This window comes from Lissotriton helveticus, chromosome 3_2, assembly GCF_964261635.1.
Source record: "Lissotriton helveticus chromosome 3_2, aLisHel1.1, whole genome shotgun sequence".
Classification (NCBI taxonomy): domain Eukaryota; kingdom Metazoa; phylum Chordata; class Amphibia; order Caudata; family Salamandridae; genus Lissotriton; species Lissotriton helveticus.
In genome coordinates this window covers 163,277,989-163,302,418 of record NC_136062.1, presented here as the reverse complement: position 1 = coordinate 163,302,418, position 24,430 = coordinate 163,277,989, and the positions used below count along the sequence as shown (strand labels likewise).

The window sequence follows — 24,430 nt, the reverse complement described above, 5'->3', positions numbered from 1 at the left end:
GTTCTCTGGGATCTAGGAGGAGAGCACTTCTGTCCCACCAGGTGAAGGGCAACACCCCACAGCAAGACCACTTCCTCCAAAGTGTGTCATATTCTTCTCCCAGAAAGCAATATTCCTCCAAAATTCAGTATGGCTGAGGTCTCACCAGAGGAGCAAGAACTAGTTAAACCAACCACCAGTATGGCTCATTTTCATAGCTCGCTTCCCCTGCTTTCTGCAAATTCCTGCTTAAGCCTGCCATCTTGCTGGGTCAGAGGGCTGCAGGTAGATGGTCCATGGTCCTTTCTGTCTGTTGTTTCTCACCTTCGATGCTCTTGCTTTACGACCTCTCCCCCCTGCTCTGTCATTCCTGTGCAGCAGTGCTCTCTCCAACAAATAGCTTCTATGGGATGAGCCACTTATTACTTCGTCATAGCAGCCTGGCTAATCCTGTTAACTCTGACCAATCAGGGAAAAACATGGTGTTGTAATGAGTAAAAGAAGTCCAGGTAGCTGTAGGGTAGATAGTAGAAGATGGTTTATTAAGACTTATTTACGGGTTATCATGATGGCAAGTTTCAGGTAAGTGGGTAAGAATGTAGGAAATAGCCCCACCAGGAGTAGCCGCCCCGCTGCTCAACCTGCATACTCCAACTGACACTCAGCACATCACCAGGCACCCATGCTTTCTGTAACATCACCAAGCATTCAGCATTCCACTCATCACCAAGCACACCAGCACTCAACTTTGCTGAGTAATAGGGAAGGTGGGCTAAGGAAAAGGTATGGCAACACTTAAGTCAAAACACATAGAAAGGCGAAACTTTGGCTTACATACACAAACATCTTTTAACTTCTTTGCTGTATATTTTAGGATAGATTCAACCATAGCATATTGTTGCATTCATCAGTACCAATCTCCTGGGTCCTTGAACAAACTTTTTCTTTGATTCGTAAAAATAGTTTGCATTCATAAACTATTGCAATGTTATCCTATGTGGCTGGGGATCTAAGATGGGGAAAGTGAAAAGTGCAATGTCTCCAACAGCAGGGCTTATAAAACATCTTTTATAAGGAGGCTGCTTATAGCTATATGACCCCCCACCCCTGGAACACCTAAGGAAGTTGTTGGGGGTTCTGAATATGCAACAATAGTGTAGATCCTCACTCCATAGTGCTCCTAGCACTAAAGTCAATTTTGGGAGACAATTTACTACAATGGAGAAAGTGAAATGTGCAATTTCTCTATCCCCAGTGCAAATAAACATCTATTACAAGGGCCCTCCTCATAATGACATGACACCCCTTGGGGAGCCCCTGGGGGTACCTAATTTGCCAAATGTTTTAGATTATCACTTTCTAAGTGCCCTAGCACCAATGATGAGTTTGGGAGTGATTTACTGATAAAGGCAGTGCTGCAACACAGGACTGCTTTTAAAATACCTCAAGCTCTAAGCAGTGCACACATGCAAGTGCAGACAAGGCTGCTAGTCTCTAAACTGCCATGACCTATTATGTATTTGGGATTTAAAGGTGTTTTTAATCACCATGCTCTATTATGTACTAGGCACTCATGGAGTAGGGCATGCCAATTATACTCAACTGTCTAAGAACTGGTTTGTGTGGAAGGTATCTGCACCATTTTCATGGGGCGCAGTGAATGTTTACATTGTCTACACATCAGCCTGCCCACTCATAAAGTCATCTATGCTCCTGCTTGTGTTCTTGGCGAGAATGTAGTTATGTGATTAATATTATAAACTGCATTTGCCTTCAATCTTGTCTCCACTGTGGTGTAGGGGATACTCGTTGCTGTGTGAATCATAGACTACTACAGTTTGCAATAAATACTTTCCAGATTCAACCAAAGAACAGTGTTCCTGGATGTCTTCTTGAACTCTTCCAATATTATCAAAAGCTATTTTATACCAGAATGCTACAATTATTCATCTGTATTATCAGGTGTATCGCTCTTGAAAGGTCACATGCCAACTAGTAACTCTTCACACTATCAGGGCAAAGCTAAGTAATAGAAATTAATTAGTAGCAGGAAGTGGTACAAGCTTCTGTCTCTAGCTTGTCACTTGATCTGCCTGGTATTACCCTTGCTCCCCCTAGTCTCAGGAGTAACAGAGGCTGTGACAGAAACAGAAAATGCATTCGGTTCCTAGGGTTTTCTTTGCCTTCTGTATTTTTTTTTGCAGTCCTTGTCCTTCCGGTAGCCCCGGATAAGCACAGAAAAAGCTGTTAAGGGATTTACTGAAGGGCAACGGTTCAAGGGTTCAGCCTTGTTATGTCATGGGGGCAGGGGGTCAAAGTTGCAAAGGGTACTGGTTCTGTACCCTTATTTTGGTAAATCAAATCACATGCTGCTAACTAAACAACATGCATGCCTATTTAGATCCATAATAAGATCACACAGTTTAGAAGGCTGTTCAAGTAACAGTTTTGTCTAAAGAATTACCCCATTATTCCTTGTAGTTGTCCTCTCAGAAATGATGAAATCAGCACCATTATTAACTCTCGAAATCAAAGAGCACTTAATAGCAAACATCCGATCAGGTTTGCTCACTTAATCCGAGGAACTGACTTCTTCCCCCAGAAATGTAGTTTCTGTTGAATTCTCTGTCATGAAATAATAACAACGACATGCCACACCTAACAGCACTGAGCTGAGCAAATCAGTTGTGACAAACTGGGAAGGAAGAAAAAGGGCAGGAACAGTAAATTGTTAGTTCTGAGTCGGGGCATAAGGTGGCAGGGCAAGCCCAGAGAGTAGTTCTCTGCATTAGTAGGCCTCGGTCTCTTTAATGTAGGGGAATAAAAGATGTTTTCCACATATCTGTGTCTGATGAGAGCTATAGCCATACCATCTGCTATAATGTTTAGAGCTATTCATTGCATTTAAAATAATTTTTCCTTTTTTGTTTCTTACACACCTTTGGTCATCACACAGTGTCTCCCCTACCTATTTTTGTATTCTTTAACTCATCATTTTTAGGGACCATTTTCATCTTCTTGCTCGTATTAATTTTTTCATGTTTTCTACACACAAACCTTCTGCTAACACGAGAAGACGCAAGCATTATATATAGGACTCTAGCCGCTCTCTAATAATGTCCGTCCCGCCAAAGGCATTAAAGTGAAAGCACTAACTGAATAATCCAGAGATCTAGTGTCCAGTTCACATTGGTATCACTGCTCCACAGGGGCAGCTCCTGATGTTGGGTGGAAAAGCTCTGCCCTTCCAATTTTATAAGACATGTGGATGGTATTTTAGAATGCTAACACTGGGGCATTCGGCTGCCTACCTGATGTGACGCTTGCACACAGATGTCAAGCAGGTAGTTTTCCTGAGGCACATTCGCTAGCGCGCAAGTGTCAACAATAAATTCGTTTTGGTAAGGCATGGTAGTGGTCATTACAGACAGACATGGCGCCATTCTTGTCCTACAATACTTGTGGGTCCCCAGGACCGCCTGCTAATAACAGGAAGCTGCATCATGTTTTAAAGCAGTCGAGGTTATGTACAGCATCAGCCCTGTACTTCTCTGGGCCGTTTGCCAAATATTTCTAAAGCTGTCACTGTCCCACAGTTTCCCAATTTGGCACAGGGTGGTGTGTGGTCAGCAAGGGTACTGCCCCACCCAACCATGTGACAAGTTGGGAATCATCACGGACACATGAGACTCAACTCATGATGCTGACCTCTCGGCACATGCTTCTGCTAAGTATATCTCATTGTTACTTCCGCTTTCTGCTTCACACAAACAATATATATAGATCATAGCATTTCATCCAGAGACCTTTCACTTTCAGCTCTGTGGAGTGTAGAATCAAATTAGACTGGTCTGTCTTTGAGAGCAACACAAACCCTTACCTCATCAACCGCAGTACTGGGACAAAGCCTCTGAGGACAAGCTACTTCTAAATTGGGTAAGGCAACCGAGGATGATGACGAGAATGCAGTAATAATGCAACTTGAGAGAGAGGGGAGGTCATTGACTGATTGCCTACCCTCTATTTCAACTGCATTATCTCTCTCTTGCTATCTCTGCCTTTTACTGTTTACCTCCCTTTTACTGTTTGTATTTTGCCCTTTATCAGGCGATTGCCCCTCTGTCTGTTCCCAGTTTTCTTTTCTCTGGCTCTGTTACTTATGGTATTCATGTTAACTGTTATGATTATATATGGATTAGACAGCCTAGTAAATCAAAAAAATATTTTGGTTTTTTCGACACCATGCAGTACAATAACTGGATTGATATGAAACTTATCCTTTACCAAAGTTGAATACTACATTCAGTGTTTTACCTGTCTTTTTATAGCATTCGAAGACTATTTTATGCCAATTTTAGTATTCAGTAGTATTCTTTTTGGGAAGGCTAGTGCATGAAGACTACTGATATGTGAGTGATACTTCTTGAACACTAACAGAATACTAAGAAAATACTTATTTGTAATCGTATAGGCTTCATTTATAATGCAGAACATTTAGTGAATACAAACAATTTGAATACCACTGGACATTACCCAGACTACTATTTACATTCTTTTCAAGCTGCATGCTGAATCCTAGCAGCTCGGTGAACCTTATTATTTATTATGTGTTTACTATTGAAATATTAATACGATGTATGTTCAAAGCATTTTTGTCCAAACTCTTAAAGCTAAACCGAATGATATGGCTAGGTTAATAATATGCAGAGGGTAGTGTTTAAGGGTAGTGTTGTGGTGTTTGAGTAGTGTAGGGTAGTGTTTTAGGGTTTAGTGTAGTATTCGGCGGTTGTGCAGGGTAGTGTTTTAGTTTAGGGAGCGGACTGGGAGGTTCGTGCTGGGGGTAGTGCTTTAGGGTTTACGGTAGTGTTGTGGTGTTTGTGTAGTGTAGGGTAGTGTTTTAAGGTTTAGTGTAGTGTCGGGAGGCCGTGCACGGTAGTGTTTGAGTGTAGGGACCAGACTGGGGGTAGTTGGAGGGTCGTGTAGGGGGTAGTGTTTTAGGGTAGCGTTGCGTGTGTAGTGTAGGGTAGTGTTTCAGGGTTTAGTATAGTGTCGGGGTCGTGGAGGAGGTAGTGTTTTGGCTTTAGGGTAGTGTTGTGGTGTGCGTGTAGTGTAGGGTAGTGTTTTAGGGTTTAGTATAGTGTTGGGGGTCATGCAGGGTAGTTTGTGAGTGTAAGGACTGGACTTGGGGTAGAGGATGGTTGTGCAGGGGGTACTGTTTTATGGTATTGTTGTGGTATTTGCGTAGTGTATTGCGTGTTTTAGGGTTTATTGTTGTGTCGGGTCGTGCAGGGTAGTGTGAGCATAGAGACCGGACTGGGGGGAGGGAGAGGGTCATTCAGGGTGTGGTGTTTAAGGGTAGAGTTGTTGTGTTTTTGAAGCGTACTGTAGGGTAGTGTTTTAGGGTTTTACGGTAGAGTCGGGGTCATGCAGGGTAGTGTTTGAGTATAGAGACCGGACTTGGGGTAAGGGGTGGGTCATGCAGGGGGTAGTGTTTTAGGGCTTAGGGTAGTGTTGAGGTGTTTGTGTAGTGTAGGATGGTGTTTTAGGGTTTAGTGTAGTGTCGGGAGTCGTGCAGGATAGTGTTTGAGTGTAGGGATCGGACTGGGGTAGGGGGAGGTTCGTGCTGGGGATAGGGCTTTAGGGTTTAGGGTAGTGCTGTGGTGTTTGTGTAGTGTTTTAGTGTTTAGTGTAGTGTCGGGGTCATGTAGGGTAGTGTAGTGTTATTGTGGGGAGAGGACTGGGGTTAGGGGTAGGGTTGTGCATGGGTACTAAATTAGGGTTTAGGGTAGGGAAGGGTAGAGTCACTTACCTTTCAAACTTTTACCATGAGGGTGTGTGCAGCTGCAGCATGCTGGACCTTTTGAGTGCCCAGCAATGTGATTGGAGGTTGCCGCTGGTGGCATCATGGACAGGCCGACCCTGTCATGGCGCACCCCTTGCACACAGCTGCACTTTAACCACCATGAGTCATGTGAAGTAACAGTTGGAGGAGAAAAGGTTGAATTCAGGCTTGGACCGGCCGCATGAGCAGTCCAGTGTTGACTGGAAGAAAAAAGAAGGCATGTGCTCGCTGGGCCTTGTCCATGTGCATCCAGCTTCGAGATTAAATATGTGAGATCATATCAGCGTGCCTTGGGTTTTTATTCCAGCTTGGCACCAGCCCAGGTCAAACAGGATTACTTTAGAAGCCATCCCAGAGTCATTGGATGATAATCCAACTACGTTAGAAGTCATTTTCACATCATCAGACATCATCAGGCTCCTGAAGTCATCAGCAACGCTTAGAAACGTGGCTTGATGATTTGAGGATGACTAGAAAATGACTACCTGATTACTTCAAAAGGTGCGATTGTTCCTGAAGACTTCTGGATGATCTGAAAATAACTTTCTCATTACTTCTTAAAACAAGATTGCTACTGATAACTTGAGGCAGAGAACGTGATTACCCAAGTTTCCTACTGTAGGCAAATAAGAATATCAGTTATTAGTATGCAATAGACTACATGGGGGATATATCATTGAGGTGATTACATCAGGAGTACATTTACATTGTAGTTTGTTACAATGGGAGTGCCTTTATTTTGCATCTAGAAAGATATTTCTTTTAAATGAGTTCCATATGTTGTGTAAAGGTTTATTTTATGTTTTATTCCACCTCTTCGTAGCACTATATATATATATATATATATATATATATATATATATATATATATATATATATTCACTCCACAAACCATCAAAGATTTTCGATGAAAAACGGGACACCCAGGGCTGCAGTGTACAAAAAGTTTATTCAGCAGATGAAGAAAGTACAGCGACGCGTTTCGCCATTACGGCTTGGTCACGCTGACCAAGCCATAATGGCGAAACGCGTCGCTGTACTTTCTTCATCTGCTGAATAAACTTTTTGTACACTGCAGCCCTGGGTGTCCCGTTTTTCATCGAAAATCTTTGATGGTTTGTGGAGTGAATTGACACAGCCAGCTGGTGGCTGCAACGGGACCGCCCACGCCAGCTTATCTCCTAACCAGCAGTGGTGGAGAGAATATATATATATATATATATATATATATATATATATATATATATATGTGTGTGTGTGTGAATATTTATAGAGTATTATATAATAGTAATATAAAATAATAGAATATAAAAAAATGAATAGAATATAAAGTTTACACATATGATATGCCTTTGTTTGTCTCCTTAATGGCCCTGACAGTCAAGTGTGTACGTTTTCAGAGGGGCGTTCCCCAGGCCACCAGAGGCAAATAACCCCAACTACCATGGTTGTAGCTAAGTAGCGCGTCTTAACCCCTTCGCTGCGCGCAAAATTTCACCGCGGTGCGGGCGGGGCTAAGGGTGGGCATGGCGCCGCGGTGCAAATGACAGCTCCTGGCATCATAAATCAAGGTGGGCGTGTGCTCATGACAGCCGGGAGCCATCAGAACTCCGCCCACTGATTAATTCTCTCACACAGGCGGGGAATTAACACCGCGTGGGCGGAGCGGCAACGTTCTGCTCCCGGCCGTCATAAGCACACGCCTACTGTGACTCGGCCGTCATGAGCACCGAAGGAGTTAATATAGTATTTCTCAAGTACTTCAATGAATGACAAAAATTATATTTTTAATTAGATTTTTAATCAGGTCTTCTGAATAATATATTTATAGTTTTCACTGTTAAGACACATTGGTATTTTTTAAGTGGGTAGCTCTCCATAGCAGAGTGTGTTAAAAACATACCAACACATTAATAATGAATAATTTGTCTTTTGTTGCCACATAATTAACTCAACCTTGCCAAAGTTTATTTTTCCATTATTGCATAGTTCCACTGGCTCTAATAATAACAAGTATATGTGGTTTTTACAGTAAAATAATACACAATTATATAAACCTGCGTGTGTTGTGAGAACATAATTCCAAGAGAAACTTTGAAACATCTTTGAAGTTCGAGTCCTGACGTCTGCTCAAATCCCGTGAGTGTTATCATCAGTATACCAAAAAAAGTGTAACTTCTGGCTCTTACATGTAAAAATATCTCGTTGTCATTACCACTGCTTGATGGCCACCAAGTTAATGTTGCTACTGTGAATTTGCTCTAGTCCCTCTTTTGTTTCTCCCATTGGCATGGATTGTTTTTGTATAGGAACGGAAGCGGAAGTTCAGTTACAGTGCGCCCGATGGCGAGGGGAATGCGAAAGAGCTGCTTCTGCGATCCGCGAAGCGCTTGGACTTGATGCAAAGCTCATTAAAGAGGGGAATCATTCAGTCGGTATTTTCTGAAAGGTGTAGCAGGCAAGAGGGATTCTAATTTCTTGCCTCTCGTCGCCGTTTCAGGATTCTTTAAGTGCTGCGCTTTGTTTAAAAGGCGAGAGCCCGCATTTTAAATGCAACCCAAAAATGTACTCATCCGCTTGGCGTGAAAGAGGCTCAGGAACTTAATTGTTGAGGGGTGGTTTTTGTTTGTACGAAAATGCGGTCTTGAAATATGTAGTTGTTCAACTACTCTAGTTCGAAGTTGTAATGTGGGACGGATAGAGAACGCACCTCGCGCTTGTATGGCATAATATATGTGTGGAAATCATTAAAAAAAAACTCGCCTTGCCAATATACCACCAGGTGCCCGGCCCTGTTGAGGGGTGCCAGCATCTACACAACACTGAAGGGCCACGATGTTGATGGGGCTGTTTTATACAGACTGGAAGTCAAAGTCGCGAGCTTTTTCTAAGTCCTTCTTACACATTTTAACGCAAATCCTGATAGTTACTGATTCAGCCATACTCGAGACGAATTGTACATGAAACAAACAGTGGCCTTAACTTACAGAAATATGTATTATATTTACATAAAATAAGTCCGAAGCGTGATTCGAACCCACGCCTCTTGGGGAGACTGCGACCTGAACGTAGTTAATAAGACCGCTCGGTCATCCTGACATATTCATGATAAGTGATTTGCTGATTATCACACTGTATACAGAAGAAGCTATACGGACTGTAATGCGGTTTACACATCCCGCCGATGCCGGAGCCGGCTCCAGACACTTCCACTAACAGGGTGGCTCTCTTTTGTTTCAGCTTTTTAATTGTTGTCCTTTATAGCTTGCACTGCGCATGGAAATGTTGTTCGTCTTTTCTACCAGAGATGCAGGAGTTGTGTGATTTATTGTGACGCAGGATAGCTACCTTCACACTCATCTGTAGGAACGTTAATGCACCCAATAATGCTAGGACTCAGGGTGGTGCTTTTTGTAGATCTTTATTCCTAAGAGTGCCGGGAATACGTGACTCTCTCTCGGAGCCGTCAGCGCCACACAAAATGGTCACCTTCCGGTTCCGCCTCCCGGACTTCCGGTTCCGGCGCTAGTCACATCGACTAGACCGTCACCACATATCTCCCTCCTTTATGCAACTAACAATAACAACAAGGTTAAACACTCTTACTTATTGTCCATATCGAAATCCTGGAACCTCTTGGGAGTTCTCACGATTCTTCCAGCTCTCGTTCTCACCCTTCCTTCGACCTGTTCACCTTCTTGTGCACCAAGCCTGGCGCTCTCTCCTCGTGTCTCAGTTCCTTCTCCTTTCCTTTCCAGTCTCTCATCTTCGCATCCCTTCTTGCCTGTGACCCATCCTATACCACTTTCTCCGTTGCTCCCTTCACGTTCGCTCTATTGCTCCTCCACCTGCCGTGTCCCATCTTCAACCTGCTCTTGTCTCTCTCCTCGACGTTCCTCTTCCACAGTCTCGACGTTCCTTTCTTCGCATTCACCAGCTTCCTCCCTCCATCGCAGGATTTTGCTGCATTTCGCCATTCTGTCCTGCGACCATATCTTGCCATCACTGAGTAGTGCTGATCTGGCGTATGGCTCTAAAACTTGCAGGGGCGGTGTGAACTTGCTCTCGCCCTTCCTTCTCATGGTCGCTACCTTCACTCTCACCCAGTCACCCTTCTCTAGTGACACTTCTTGCACATTCCGTCTCTTGTTGAAATGTTCTGTATATGTCTCTTGTGCCTTTTCCAGATTCCTTCCAACCACTGCTGGCGACCATTTACTCTGTATCACCATCTGTCTCCACACGATGTTATCCTTGGTGAACGGCTCTCTGCCTCTCAGTATTTTGAAGGGGCTGTAGCCTGTGCTCCCTGGTGTGATGCGGTAGGCCCACAGCATCTTGGGTAGCTCCTTTTCCCAATCTTGCCCATCGTTTATGGCCGCTTGGATTGTCCCCATAATCACTCGATTAAAACGTTCCACTTGACCATTTCCTGCGGGGTGGTATATGGGAGTGTGTTTAACCTCAATCCCATTCCTGGATGTGTAGGCTTCCCATTTGGTGGAGACGAACTGTGGCCCTTTGTCGCACGTTATGACCTTGGGGATGCCATCCTTTATAAATACTGTGTTCAAGAACGATACCACCGCCTCAGTGTCCACCGTGTCCCTTACTTCCACTTCCGGCCACTTGGACTACCTGTCAATCAAGACTATGGCGTATTTCTGTATTCCTTCAATGTTCAGGATGGGTCCTATGATGTTGATAGACACCATCTCCCACGGTCCTCCAGGCACAGGAAACTTCCCTAACTGTGGCCTTAGCATAGTCTGGGATTTGTCCGCTTTGGAACACGAGTCACACTGCCTTACATATCTCTCCACTTGGGCATCGATAGCTGGCCACCAGTACGCCTGTCTGGCTAGGGCTTTGGTCTTCGTGATCCCCTGGTGACCTTCATATAACAGCGCCATCAGGTGTTCAATGAGTCCCTGGGGAGGAATGATTTTGTCGCCTCTGAGCAGAAACATGGGGTCTTCTCCCAGTGACAGTTCGTCTCTCACTTCCCAATATCTCCTCAATGCCTCCTTAAGGTGCCTCTTCTCCGGCCATCCATGCATGACATATCCTTTGATCACTTCCAAATCCTCATCCATTTTGTAGGCCACCGCCCACTCCTGCGCGCTGATTACCTTCTCCATGTCCTGTACTGTCGCTACCATGTAGCCTTCCCATCCTGGTGCCTCCAGCTCCTGCGGCCCTTCCATGGCTGCCGCTCTACCCAGGAAGTCAGACACTTTGTTCTGGGGGCCCGGTATGTACTCCACCTCATACACGAAGTCCAAAAGCCTTAGTGTCCTCTTGGCTATTCTTGGATGTTAAGACTTTCATCAGAGGTTTATGGTCGGTACGGACCAAAAACTTGGCTCCCCACAGGTACTGTCTGAAGCGTTCCATCGCCCACACCACCGCTAGCATCTCCTTTTCGATGACACTGAATCTTTCTTCAGTTGGAGCCAGGGCTCTGGACGCGAAACAGACCGTGGATAGCTCACCATTGTCGGCTTGTTGCATTAATACCGCCCCAAGGCCCTTGTCGCTTGCATCCGTGGTGAGTATGGATTCAGCCGCAGTGTCGAAACCCTTGAGTGGAATGGCTCTACTCATTTCTTGTTTCAAAGCCTCAAACTCCTCCTGCTCGTCCTTACCCCACTTGAATCTGTTCCTCTCTTTCAGCAATTGGCGTAGACAGTGCGTCTTGGTGGCGAAATTGGGGATGAACTTACTAAAAACTTAGGCCATGCCCAAGAATGACCGTACATATTCCTTCTTCTCCGGCGGGGGGGGGTGAGCGTTCTGTATCGCCTCCATGTTGGTCCTCTTTGGTTCAATTCCCTTTTCGCTAACTTCATGGCCCAGGTAGGTAACTGATGAAACGCCGAATTTGCACTTGGACCATTCTGCGGTGAGCCCACTTTCTTGCAACGTGCGTAGCACCACGTGCAGTTTCTCATTGTGTTCTTGCTTGGACTTCCCCATCACGAGGATGTCGTCTTGAAAAAACTGGACTTCTTCCACCTTGCGAAGGAGTCTGTGCATCAGATTTTGAAATACAGCCGCCGCCGAGGCCCGGCCGAAGGGCATCCTGACGAATTTGTAACACCCAAACGGCGTTATGAAGGAAGTAAGGTGGCTGCTGGAGGGATGGAGTTTAACCTGATGGTAGGCTGAGGACAAGTCCACCGTTGAGAACCACTTGGCTCCCTTTGTTTTGGCAAGCATCTCACTTATGCGTGGGAGTGGAAATTTGTCAATGAGGATGTTTTTATTAAGTTCTCTGAGGTCCACACACAGCCTCACTTTCCCGTTAGGCTTTTGAGCGACCACTAAGGGCGACAACCATTCTGCACTCTCCATGGCCTGGATCACTCCGCTTTTCTCCGATCGGTCGAGTTCTTCCTGTACCGCTTCTCTGCAGCGAAAAGGGATGTTTCGGACCTTGTGAATAACAGGTTGCGCTCCTTCTTTCAGCCTTATCATGTGTTTGAACTTGGCCAATTCACCTATCTGTCCACTGAACACCTCAGGGTATCCTCTACGCCAGACTTCCTCCTCATGATCCTCCTTCATATCCATTAGCAACACTTTCTCAATACCTCCTGGATTCAGCATGATTCCCAATGCTCCCTGATCTTTCCAGCTGAGTACTGAGGGACCCTTTTCTGCCACGTAGAGTTTGCAGTTGGCTTGGCGTCCCTTGAATTCGAAAAGCAACGGGCAATATCTTAACATTGGTATCCTCTGTCTGGTGTACGTGACAGGTCTCACATCCATAGGACGTAGCTCCTCCTTCACTTTCGACCTAATATTCTCTTCCCATATGTGTCGTTGGACAATCGTTATGGGAGCTCCTGAGTCCACTATCATTTCAAATGGTACTCCTCCTATGTGCATGTTGAGCTTTGGTTTGTCTGATTCCTTGCTTCCGACTTCCAGGTCTTGGGCCTCAATGTAGAGGAGTTCCTCCAGTTCTTCTTCCTCTGCCTGTGTTTCTTCCTCTTCCCGCTGTCCTTGGTCTATGTATTTGACGGTGGTTCCTTTGGGCTTCCGACGGCACACCTTCTCATAATGGCCGAACACTCCGCAGAAAGCGCACTTAGCCCTAAATGCTGGACATGCTTTGTCGTTGCCCAAGTGCGATATACTCCCACATATGTAGCAACTTGGTCTCCCCTCTCTTCCTGTCTTCGGGGTTGCTCCGCCATGCTGCTGGTTCCGTCTAGTTTCTTGGGACCTGGGGATATCCCGTTGCCTAGGATTGTCTCCTTTGTTGTGTAGCATGACTCTACATACCGTTGGTGCACCTCCATTGTCCTTCCTGGCTGCTTGTACGCACCTTTTAGACATCTCTGCCTTCTTTACCTGGGCCCACACCTCCTTCAGAGGGGCGTCACCGTTGACCCAGAGTTTTTCCTGAATGTGTGTACTTGTCGTGTGCATTATAATTTGATCCCTTACTAGATCGTCGTGGAGGACGCCGAATTTGCATGTCAGTGCTAATTTCGCAAATGCTGCCACATACTCATCGACCGTCTCGCTGCTCTCCTGCTTCCTCTGGAAAAAATTGTATCTGTCGATAGCCACACATACCACCGGCCTGTAATGCGCATCAAGGTCCTCTATGGCGTGTTTGAACACCTCAGTGTCGTTGGCATCTCTCGGTTCCTTGACGATGGTGTCATACACCCTCAGCCCCTCCGGACCTAGATTGTGTAACAGTATTTTCCGTCTTCTTTGTTCTGTGTAAGCAACTTCACTTTCTTCTTCTAAGGCCTCCAAATAGTTTTTGAGGTATCGCTTCCAATCTTCCCACGGCATTGAGGGTTCACCTCTTTTGGGAAGGAAGGGAACCATGTGGGTGAGAGAAGCGGACGGAGTCGCCATCTTGCCTGCGCTCCTCTGGCCTGCCTGGGCGGGGACCGCGTTATTTGGCGGGCTGCCTGGAGCTTGTCTGGCGTCTGTGTCTTCCTCGCTCTCCTCTCTGCTGCTCACGCTTCCTGTGGCACCTTCTGTGGGTATGCTTGCCTGTGGTCTGCCCCTTAATGCTCTGCTTGGCCCCTCACTTCGCTTCTGCTGCTCCGCCAGCGTGCCTTGGATCAGGGGTGCGCGGGCGTGTGGCTGTGCTCACCTCTGCCACTGCCAATGTCGATTGACCAGTCGCTGTGCCCCCCGACTATAGCTTTCCACCTATGTGTCGACGGTTACCCCCCTGAGTGGGGCCGCGCTGGGTGACCTGACTGCGTGGGGCCGCCGCGCTCCGGAACTGTGGAGCGTCGCTGTTACCTCTGTTGCGGGGGGGGGGGGGGCTGCAGTGTATTATGTCCTCTGCCGCGCTCCGGGAATTGGGCAAAATCAACTGGCTGGTGTGCACCTTCAGCCCAGCAACCCTTTGTCCGTGTGGGTGTGATCTGTTCCTTCCTCGTACTTTCTCTTCGTCCGATCCCGGTTCTCACTTCCTTTTATTCTTTTTTTTTCCTGAATGCCTGCGGTCAGTCCTGATCCCGCCTCGTCGCCATTGTAGGAACATTAATGCACCCAATAATGCAAGGACTCAGGGTAGTGCTTTTTGTAGATCTTTATTCCCCGGAGCGCCGGGAATACGTGACTCTCTCTCGGAGCCGTCAGCGCCACACAAAATGGCCGCCTTCCGGTTCCGCCTCCCGGACTTCCGGTTCCGGCGCTAGTCACATCGACTAGACCGTCACCACATCATCTGCTACGGAATTTTCTCTCAGTGTCTGCAGATCAATATGGGCTTAGAGTTTGCCATACGATAGCCTCGGCTGTGCAGCCTTCAGGGCGCTATATATAGTCACGAGGTGCCTGCCTGCTTCAACCCTGCTGTAGAGCTGGGTTTCTCTACATTGGAGATAAGTGGGTGGTTATTGTAATTCTATTGAATCACTCTATTGAATTTGTTTCCAAATTTCAAGTCTGACTATTTTCAATAAAAAAGATTCTAAACAAGTCAAACAAACGGAAAAATAGTATCTTCAAAATCAAGCAAATACATTTACAACCTGCATGCAGCAGCCTCAGCTGTCAGTAAAGCTTCCACGGGTCACAGAGTCATGCTGTCCCATAGTGTCATTTTTAGCACTCTGAAGCCAGATCCGAATTTGAATCTTGGTGGGACCTGACTGAGTTTTTTTAATCAGGATAATATACTGCTATGAATCCATATTAAAACTCTTTTGGCAACAACACAGCCTCCCTTTTTACACACAAAGAACAGTGCGAGGGGACCCCGTTTGTCATTTGTGTATCCCACTCAAGAACAGGACACAATGACTAATTCCAGTCCAGGCTGGTTATCTCTCCCAGGGTCTGTTTAGGTTGAGACACATTCTCGGCATTATTATGGTAACCGCCTCAATACATGTACAAGCTGGGAGTGTTCGGGTAGTGGCAACTGCCCGAGTATAGGCGCGACCGTCTAACACCGAGTGCTTAATGTAAAGCACACAGGTGTTGATAAATAGCGCTGCTGTCGTGGTTTTCGTAAACACTTCCCAGAGTCCCTTTGCAAATAAATAACACAAGTGACTGCTCAAAATTTTAAAGGTTTGTGTCTTTGATGCTGTTTTCGTTGCGTTTATTGGCGCTGTAGTGTCAGTAGGTGTAAACTACAACGTTTAAGTGGCAAATAAATTTTTTCAATTTATAACTCCGAGGGAAAGTCCTGGTGGGCATTATGTTTTTCTTCATTTGTTCTTGCCGTTCATGCTCTTTAACACCCCTGCATTATTAGTAGGGCTCCCGGTTTAATGGTATGTATGTTTTAAACATTTCTGTTTGTACTTATCCATATTTTTTTGGGACATTTTATCTGTATTTATCCATATTTACTTTGTTTTGCGTATAAATGAAGTTGAAAACATGTACATTTCCATATTTATTTAACTGGACTCAGACTTTGATAACTATCGTGTTTTAGCTAGTTAGGGTGCCAAATATTACAAAGCAATACATCCACTGGTAAAGGCTACCATTATACCATACATGGATGTTGACATATGCCCTTATTTTGAGAAGTTTCAACCTGTTTTTTAATTTACCACGCTGTCCATCTGCTCAGCTGCTCGCCTATACTATAATTCATGAAAGATAGAACGGAGAGTCATTTAAAAGGAAGCACAATTTTCTGTATTTATCCACTTTTAAAAATAAATGCAGACAGAAAACACATTTTTTTTTGTCTGTATTTATCTGTAAAAACGGAAAACAGGGTCCCTCAATTATTAGGAAGATGCATGACTCCGCCTCTATTGTAATTAACAATTATGGCTTTTTTCGGCGAGCGTAAAGGACCTAAAATCCAGGTGGCTTTCGTGAATGTGGGGCGTTCTTTAGGACCCTGAACACAGACTTTTAAATGAGGCACTGCCATTAAGGGGTAGAAGTTGAGCCAGAAAATCGAGCGAAAATCGAGCTAAAGCTGAAAAGACATGGGCTGGCTCTTAGAACCCATACACAAGTTGAGCCTTGAAATTGTTGTCTATGTAAATCATGCAGCAAATATTTCAATAGAATATGATACTGTGTCTTTAAAACCTCTAACACGCGTAAGCGTTTCACATTGAAATATCAGATGATATCACTGCATTGATTAATATTTGTTATAAGTGTTGCACTGATAAACATTCCTGCCTCCAGTCTGATAGCAGACCTGTTGGAGTCCAAAAAGGCAAGTCTGTTGTCATGTGTACCCTATATGTGGCCTACATTCGGATTCTGCACAGAGTAACATTATACGTAATGAAATCAAATATTGGAGATTTTTGTACAAAGCACATCCTGAATGCCAGTATTTGAAGGTGCTCTCTCAAACATGTGTTAATGAACAAAAAGAAGACTCGAAAGGGGAACTAAGTATTTGCCTGGGACCACACAATTTGGTCCAGCCGGGAAGCCAGGACTGATCCCAGTTTCATGATTTGACACTGATCGATTTAGCCACAATATGTGTATCTGTTTTCCCATCCACATTAATACATTGCCTTTAATTGGGAGTGCTTAAACTTACCAGGGTCACGAGGAGAGAGATTGCCCTGCACCATCCACGAGCCGCATTAATCACTCGATGAGCGCAGGAGCCCTGCAAGCTACCGCCACCAACCGCGCCGCCGCCCCGGGACTACGTATCCCGGCAGCCTTTGCGGCGGCGCGCTGCCCTGACGCGCCTTGAGCGCCAGGAGGGGCCTTAAAGACACTGAACCCTCGGTGGAGCGGGGGAGTGCTTAAACTTACCAGGGTCACGAGGAAAGAGATTGCCCTGCACCATCCACGAGCCGCATTAATCACTGGACGAGCACAGGAGCGCTGCAAGCTACCGCCACCAACCGCGCCGCCGCCCCGGGACTACGTATCCCGGCAGCCTTTGCGGCGGCGCGCTGCCCTGACGCGCCTTGAGCGCCAGGAGGGGCCTTAAAGACACTGAGCCCTCTGTGGAGAGGGGGAGTGCTTAAACTTACCAGGGTCACGAGGAAAGAGATTGCCCTGCACCATCCACGAGCCGCATTAATCACTGGACGAGCACAGGAGCGCTGCAAGCTACCGCCACCAACCGCGCCGCCGCCCCGGGACTACGTATCCCGGCAGCCTTTGCGGCGGCGCGCTGCCCTGACGCGCCTTGAGCGCCAGGAGGGGCCTTAAAGACACTGAGCCCTCGGTGGAGTGGGGGAGTGCTTAAACTTACCAGGGTCACGAGGAGAGAGATTGCCCTGCACCATCCACGAGCCGCATTAATCCCTGGACGAGCGCAGGAGCGCTGCAAGCTACCGCCACCAACCGCGCCGCCGCCCCAGGACTACGTATCCCGGCAGCCTTTGCGGCGGCGTGCTGCCCTGACGCGCCTTGGGCGCCAGGAGGGGCCTTGAAGACACTGAGCCCTCGGTGGAGCGGGGGAGTGCTTAAACTTACCAGGGTCACGAGGAGAGAGGTTGCCCTGCGCCATCCACGGGCCGCGTTGGTCGCTGGACGGGCGCGGGGGCGCTGCGGGCTACCGCCACCAACCGCACCGCCGCCCCGGGACTACGTATCCCGGCAGCCTTTGCGGCGGCACGCATCCCTGACGCGCCTTGAGCACCAGGAGGGGCCTTAAAGACACTGAGCCCTCGGTGGAGCGGGGGAGTGCTTAAACTTACCAGGGTCACGAGGAGAGAGATTGCCCTGCACCATCCACGAGCCGCATTAATCACTGGACGAGCGCAGGAGCGCTGCAAGCTACCGCCACCAACCGCGCCGCCGCCCCGGGACTACGTATCCCGGCGGTCTTTGCGGCGGCGCGCTGCCCTGACGCGCCTTGAGCGCCAGCAGGGGCCTTAAAGACACTTAGCCCCCAGTGTCGCGGGAGCGTGCAGGGCTAAGCCCGGGCAAAGGGCGGGACGGGCCACCCTCCTTCCGATTTGGTCCAGCGCCCTATCGCATTTGACGAAAGGTATTTACTCATTCACTTATGATTCCTTGGCCATTTGATTAGCGTCATATCCCTTACTTCTTGACATCTACGATACAGAGCCAAGGTACTCGTACTAATTTTCTATATATGTACTTAAAATTTCCTGGAGATTATACTACATTATGACGAAAGTGAAAAAAACTCCCATTGCTACCAGATCCTCCACAAGGAATAAAGTGGTCCCCACCACACCCCTTCCTACTTTTACTGCAATAGACAAAATGCTGCAAAAAACTATAGGCGTAGTGGCAGACGCAATTCAAAACACAGAGAGACGCCTCTCACTAACCCCCAACTTATGTTTTCCTGACCTATCATTACATACCACTGCTGCTATTAATACTCTCGATATCACAATAAATTCACAGGACTCGCTTCTAATGGAATCCTTCACAGGACTGCCAAGTACTCAGCCTAGAGAAACATCGACTGTAGACACAAGCATACCAATAATTTGTAATAGTGGGGTAGGTAGTAAACCACTGACCTATAGCCCACAGGCACAATTGACGTTTTCATCTTCCCCCAAAACTACACTTACAAATTTACTGTGTGCGGAGGGTTTACCATCAATAAATTCCGCAGAGGGCGAAAAAGGAAAATATAGCTTGTCAACTAAACCAAAAAGCCGATACAGGAAAAAATTCAAACCAAGCAGAAGATTACTTTCCCGACCAATTTGTAAATATAAGTTGACAGGGAAGGACATTTGGTCTACCTTTAGATTGGCCAAACAGACAAATAAGACATTAGAGTACATCACCGTCTAGCTTGATGGAACTTAAACAGCCAGTTAATATACTTGGCAATACAGATTGGTTGAGTCAGACTGATCTCTCAACTGCAAGTGGCGACAATACACTTTTGTCACAACTAGATCAGTTAATAAGGTCTCTCTTGTTACCCAAACGAGAAAGATTAACTAAACTGGAAGAATTTATCGAGAAATCTGAGGCTACACAAAATAGGAACATAGCCCTAGTGCTAGAGACACTTAGATCATTATCAACAAAAGAGAAATCAGTCAAATGTTTTTTAAAATCGATTAATAATAAAAGTGTCTATCCTAAAAATTCGCCCCATAATGACAACAAGAAACAGCCCTCACTCCCTCCTTTGATAGATTTAGCCTCAAATGTCGCTTACGCAAACTTAAATGTATCAAACAACACTGCAGCTGCAATAGTTTTAGATCCAATTGCTGATCCCGAGTCCCTTCTAGTTGAAATCGACGAGAGTGAATGGGCGGCAGAGGGCTTAAGCACGGAAAAACATGTTGTCCAGCATGGACCCCCAAGGCACATAGCTCTAAAAAACATACCTATAAATGATCTCCTAGAAAAAACCAATCCGAAACCCGCAAAAAAACCAATTTACATTAACCTCTCCCCTGAGTCTCATCCATTTACAATAGTTATGATAGGTGTCCCAAAGTTGAGCGAGGAGAAAATAGAAACACATGGGGAATTACAAAACAAGGTGAGCCATTGGCTAACCACACATAGACCGCTTCCTCTACATCTTGACGGTGGTATAGCCCATGTCAGGAGGGTAGATTGGGTGGGATATAGATTCAAGTCCACCGAAGGAGATTGTATTATTGTCACATTTAAAAGCCCTCGTGTGGCAAGCTACATTACTAGTTGGAGGGACAGTTCCATAAACAGTCTGATCCGCACAATGGATCTCAGATATTTCTATCCCTCAAATGGCCGTGGGTCAAATACTAGGTATTAACATCCTAGGGGATCAGAGAGAGCTTTATCCCCAAAATACCCAATACTATAATTGGGATACTATAGGCAATTATACTGACTACAATACAGGGAGGGGAGGTATATATCAGGCACCCCAACAGGAATCTCCCCTTTCTTTATTCACGAATAATCAGTACAATGTCCCAATCTCAAATAGATTTAATGCTTTCTATGAGCAGTGCGACCTGGAGGGGGTTGATTGACTATTCGAACCACGAACCCCCTCTGTATACAAAGACAAGGCCAACCATGTGATAACATCGGGCAAAAGTGATGGCACAAAGGATCCACATGCCATTAAAATCATAGAGAGTCTTTCACTGCCCGAACAGATGGGCCCAGAAACAAGTACTCTATCAGTGAGCCCACCTCTACAAATTAGAACCGAATTATTCGCAGACCATCTAGAGGCTCCTATTCGTGATCCAACTAATACAGAATTTAAGTATAACGCCACTGAAGAACATGTAGCCAAGCGACTAAAGTCTATCCATTTGAAAGCTGCCAATCCTGTTATCATGGCCATTGAGTCTGAAGTAGATATCAGCTCCTCCTGTAATACAAGTCTGGTTTCCTGGAATACGGCCGGCCTGGCTGACAAGGTCTGTGACTCCACCTGGTTCTCTTTCGTTAAACAACATGCAGTGATATGCCTGCAAGAAACATGGCTGGTAGATAGCAACACTGCTCACATCGAGGGATATCAATGTTTTTTTACAGTGGAAGAGCAAGAGGGGGCCTGGCAATATATATAAGTCTGGCTCTTACCCACCACAAAAACATTCGATACACAGGAAATAGGAATATTCAAGTTCTCGACTTGAAAAGGGGTAAATACACCTTGACCTTGATTAATTTTTACAACGGAGTAAATCAGTCCGGAGAATGCAATCTATCAAAGCTGAGTGACTTCCTTACAGATAATGAAAGGTCTCTGTCGACTAAACTGTTGATTGCCGGTGATTTTAATGCCCATCCATGTGGAAACCCAGGAGAGACGCCCATGGGACACCTAGGGTGCAACAGATTAAACGGTTTTCACTTTGACCACTCCAGGCGTGGAACTCTGTTTAATAATTTGATGGATAAAAACAACTTATCTTCTGCAATGTCTATGACGGCGGAGCACATCCTCTTTCAAGTTCCCACATATAAAGGCAATATAAATGGCTCGTATATAGACCACATTTTGATATCTACGGACCTTGCTAACTTTGCCTCGGACTTTCGCATTCAATTAAATGCCCTTAGTGATCATAACCCGATTTCTATCGTCTTGGGTGGTGGCATTCTTGACTTACGTAAACGCAGCGAGGGCCGGGGAACTACAAAGTGCATTATTGGAAAACGTCGACTAAAATGGACAATGGTGGACTGTGATAATTTATATAACTCGATAACCAATCTTTGCAGTTCTTATGTCTTAATTTGTTTGTCTCCTACATCATCTCCAGGCCAAACTTTGTCTGCCTTTGAGGGGATCACAGATAAGGTGGGGTCCCTGTTGATGTTACCAGCAAATGGGCAAGCTGGAAAGAACCCAAAGTGGTTCGAACATTCTTGCACTAAAGCAAACAGAGATCTCAAGACGGCGTTAAAAGCCAGACCTAGAGATCTGGTATGTATTAAGGCCACGCGAGCACTATACAAAAAAGCCATTGCTCTACGGAAAAAAGAGATAAAGGTAAAAACCTGGGAGTCCCTCTTGGATCCCAATAACTTGGGCAATAGCGCAAGGTTTTGGGAAATCATCAATAAACCTCTGTTTGACGACCCAAGCAATACGGTCCTTGGTACAAACATCCCAAAAGAAGACTGGGTCATTCATTTTAGCACTATTTTTAAAAGTGACAAGCCACAGGCAGTGTATAATTCTATTACTCCTATGGAGAACTTCTTACAATATTCAATAAATGAGGTAGAAAAAGGTATCCAAGACCTAACCTGTAATAAGGCTCCTGGCCCTGATGGCCTCCCCCCAGATCTCTTTAAATCACGTCCAACACTATGGGCTCCAGTCCTTACTGCAGTAATTAACGCTGCGGCAGCCTCTGGTTGTCCCAAATCGTGGGGAACTTCTACTATAGTTCCCGTATTTAAAAAAGGAGACCGCAATAGTCCACTTTGCTACAGGCCCATATCCCTAATTAATTCTGTAGCTAAAGTAGTTGGGGGTGTAATTTTAAATAGACTAACAGCCTGGGCAGATGAAAACAACGTAATTTCCCCAATCCAATATGGATTCAGGCCAGGTCATTCAACAATCACCCAGTGTCTGAACCTATATATGATTCTGGGGAAATATACCATGGCCAAGAAAGGTACAATTCACATGGCATTCATGGATCTATCGTCGGCTTTCGACAGTGTGGACCGAGGTAGACTATGGGATGTCCTGGCGAAAATGGGTATAGAACAAAACCTAATAAATTTTTTAGCAGACTTGCACTCTGACACAAGAGCAAATGTCAGATATACACAAGACTTAAAAGTGACTAGGAAAATTGGAATACACCGGGGCGTTCGCCAAGGGTGTATCCTAGCCCCATTCCTGTTTAACCTGTATATCAATGATCTTGAGGAGTGTCTTCTGAGCACGGGAGTTGATTACCCCTATGTTGGGAGGAAAGGACTCAATAATCAAAAGAAGAGTGTCTATGGAGAAGGCTAAGCCGTTCTAGGGAGCACAAAAACCAACCACACTGGGATGTTGAAGAAAGCCCTCACTCACCACCTAGTGATGACATGCTTCATCATCGGGCCCCACCAAAGAGACCGAGTGTCTCTTTGGTGTGCTGCAACGCCAGGATTACTGCGGAGCGGGATGGTGAGTTTATGGCGTGTTGAGTGCAATGTAAACTAGTGAATGGTGGGGGTATTAAAATAGTCAGTAGTGTATCTGAGGTAATAATTTTATTAAATGATCACTAAAGACAAAAGATATTAAAATATGTGAGGAAACAGTCCACTTTAATCGAGTGGTGGGTTCCTAAAGGGTAGTCGACATGTTTCTTGCCATCGAAACGGTGTTAATTTACCCGGCAATTCATCAGGACTGTGTGTGGTAAACCCTGGCGGTATGGGCACACTAAGGCCCACCCTTACCTAGGGACGTGAGTGTGAAAATTAAATAAAGGTGAAAAAAGTGCAAAAAAATTAGGAATGATTGAACTATTCCTAATTACTCCTGGTTTAGGAGGCTTCTACTTATCGTTTCTGCACTTTATAGGTGTTGGGAATGAACACCATGGGTCTCAGGAGGGGGGTGGAAGCGTATTCGGCACACCGCCCTTGGCGCTCAGCACCCGCAGTCTACCTACGTCGCCCTCGAACCGGACCCCGGGAGGAAAGGACTGCCGGTACTGCTTTATGCGGACGATGCAGTCCTGATATCCAGGACTGCAACAGGCTTACAAATTTTGTTACAAGCGTTTCATGACTTTATGAAGTCGCGGGATCTGAGTATTAACAACTCAAAATCCTATGTCATGAAGGTAGGCCTGGGGTGTAAAAAGCCAAACTCCTTTTACATTAATGGAGAGAAAATCCCCGCTGCAAAGACATTTTCTTATTTGGGAGTCCTTTTTGACCATCAGCTGAATTGGGGACCCGCACTACAGAGGAAAACTTGCGAGGTAATTAGGGCTAATGCAGCAATACATGATTTCGCTAGAAAAATGGGAAATAGCCCAGTGGCCGCATTGCTCCAACTTTACCAAGCAAAAAGTGTATCTATTGCATGCTATGGAAGCGAGCTATGGGGGTTCACTTCCCTCAGAGGGCTAGAGGTCACAGAAAATTGCTTTTTAAAACAGGTCTTGAGGGTACCAAGGGGCACAGGTAATTTCTCTGTTCATGAAGAATTGGGTATGCCCTACTTGAGCGACAGAATAGCCGTCAACCCCATACTCTGTTGGCTGAACTGTTGGACAAATACTGAAATAACCCTTACCCAACAAATTCTGAAAGAAGCACTATTATGGGAAAATGGTCTTAAGGTTCCCTGGCTCAGATATATCAGTAAATGTTTATCTGATCTAGGACGCCCAGACCTTTTTGCATCTCCAGACCGAACCACTAAATCTGATGTCGTCTATGTAAAGAAGACCTTCATAGCCTCTAGGTTTTAAGCCCGTGAGGAGACTGAATTAAAAAAAGACAGTGTCCGGAAACATATGCTATTAAAAACCAGCTTGCAAATGGAACCGTACCTGTCATAGCCCATAAAGGGCTATGATCGCTTTCTGCTTTCGAGGTTTCGTCTTGATCTATCTCATCTTCTACTGGCCACACCTAGGGGGGGCCCATCGAGGCCAAGTGTTGCCACCTTGCGGCTGCGACGAAAAGTCTCCGCAAGATTTGGCACACTTTTTATTTATCTGCCCCTTTTAT

The 24,430-nt window shown here is 45.8% G+C and overlaps 1 protein-coding gene across 2 annotated transcripts in view; it reads left to right on the top strand.

Moving 5' to 3' along the window:
- Positions 1 to 3,753: 3,753 nt before the first annotated feature.
- The window catches only part of LOC144826529 (sulfotransferase 1B1-like), a 571,666-nt gene continuing 550,989 nt past the window's right edge, over positions 3,754 to 24,430 (top strand). For both annotated transcript variants that reach the window (XM_078684956.1, XM_078684955.1), the window contains exon 1: positions 3,754 to 3,915. The gene's annotated coding sequence lies outside the window, so the exon portion shown is untranslated. The remainder of the gene's footprint in view (positions 3,916 to 24,430) is intronic.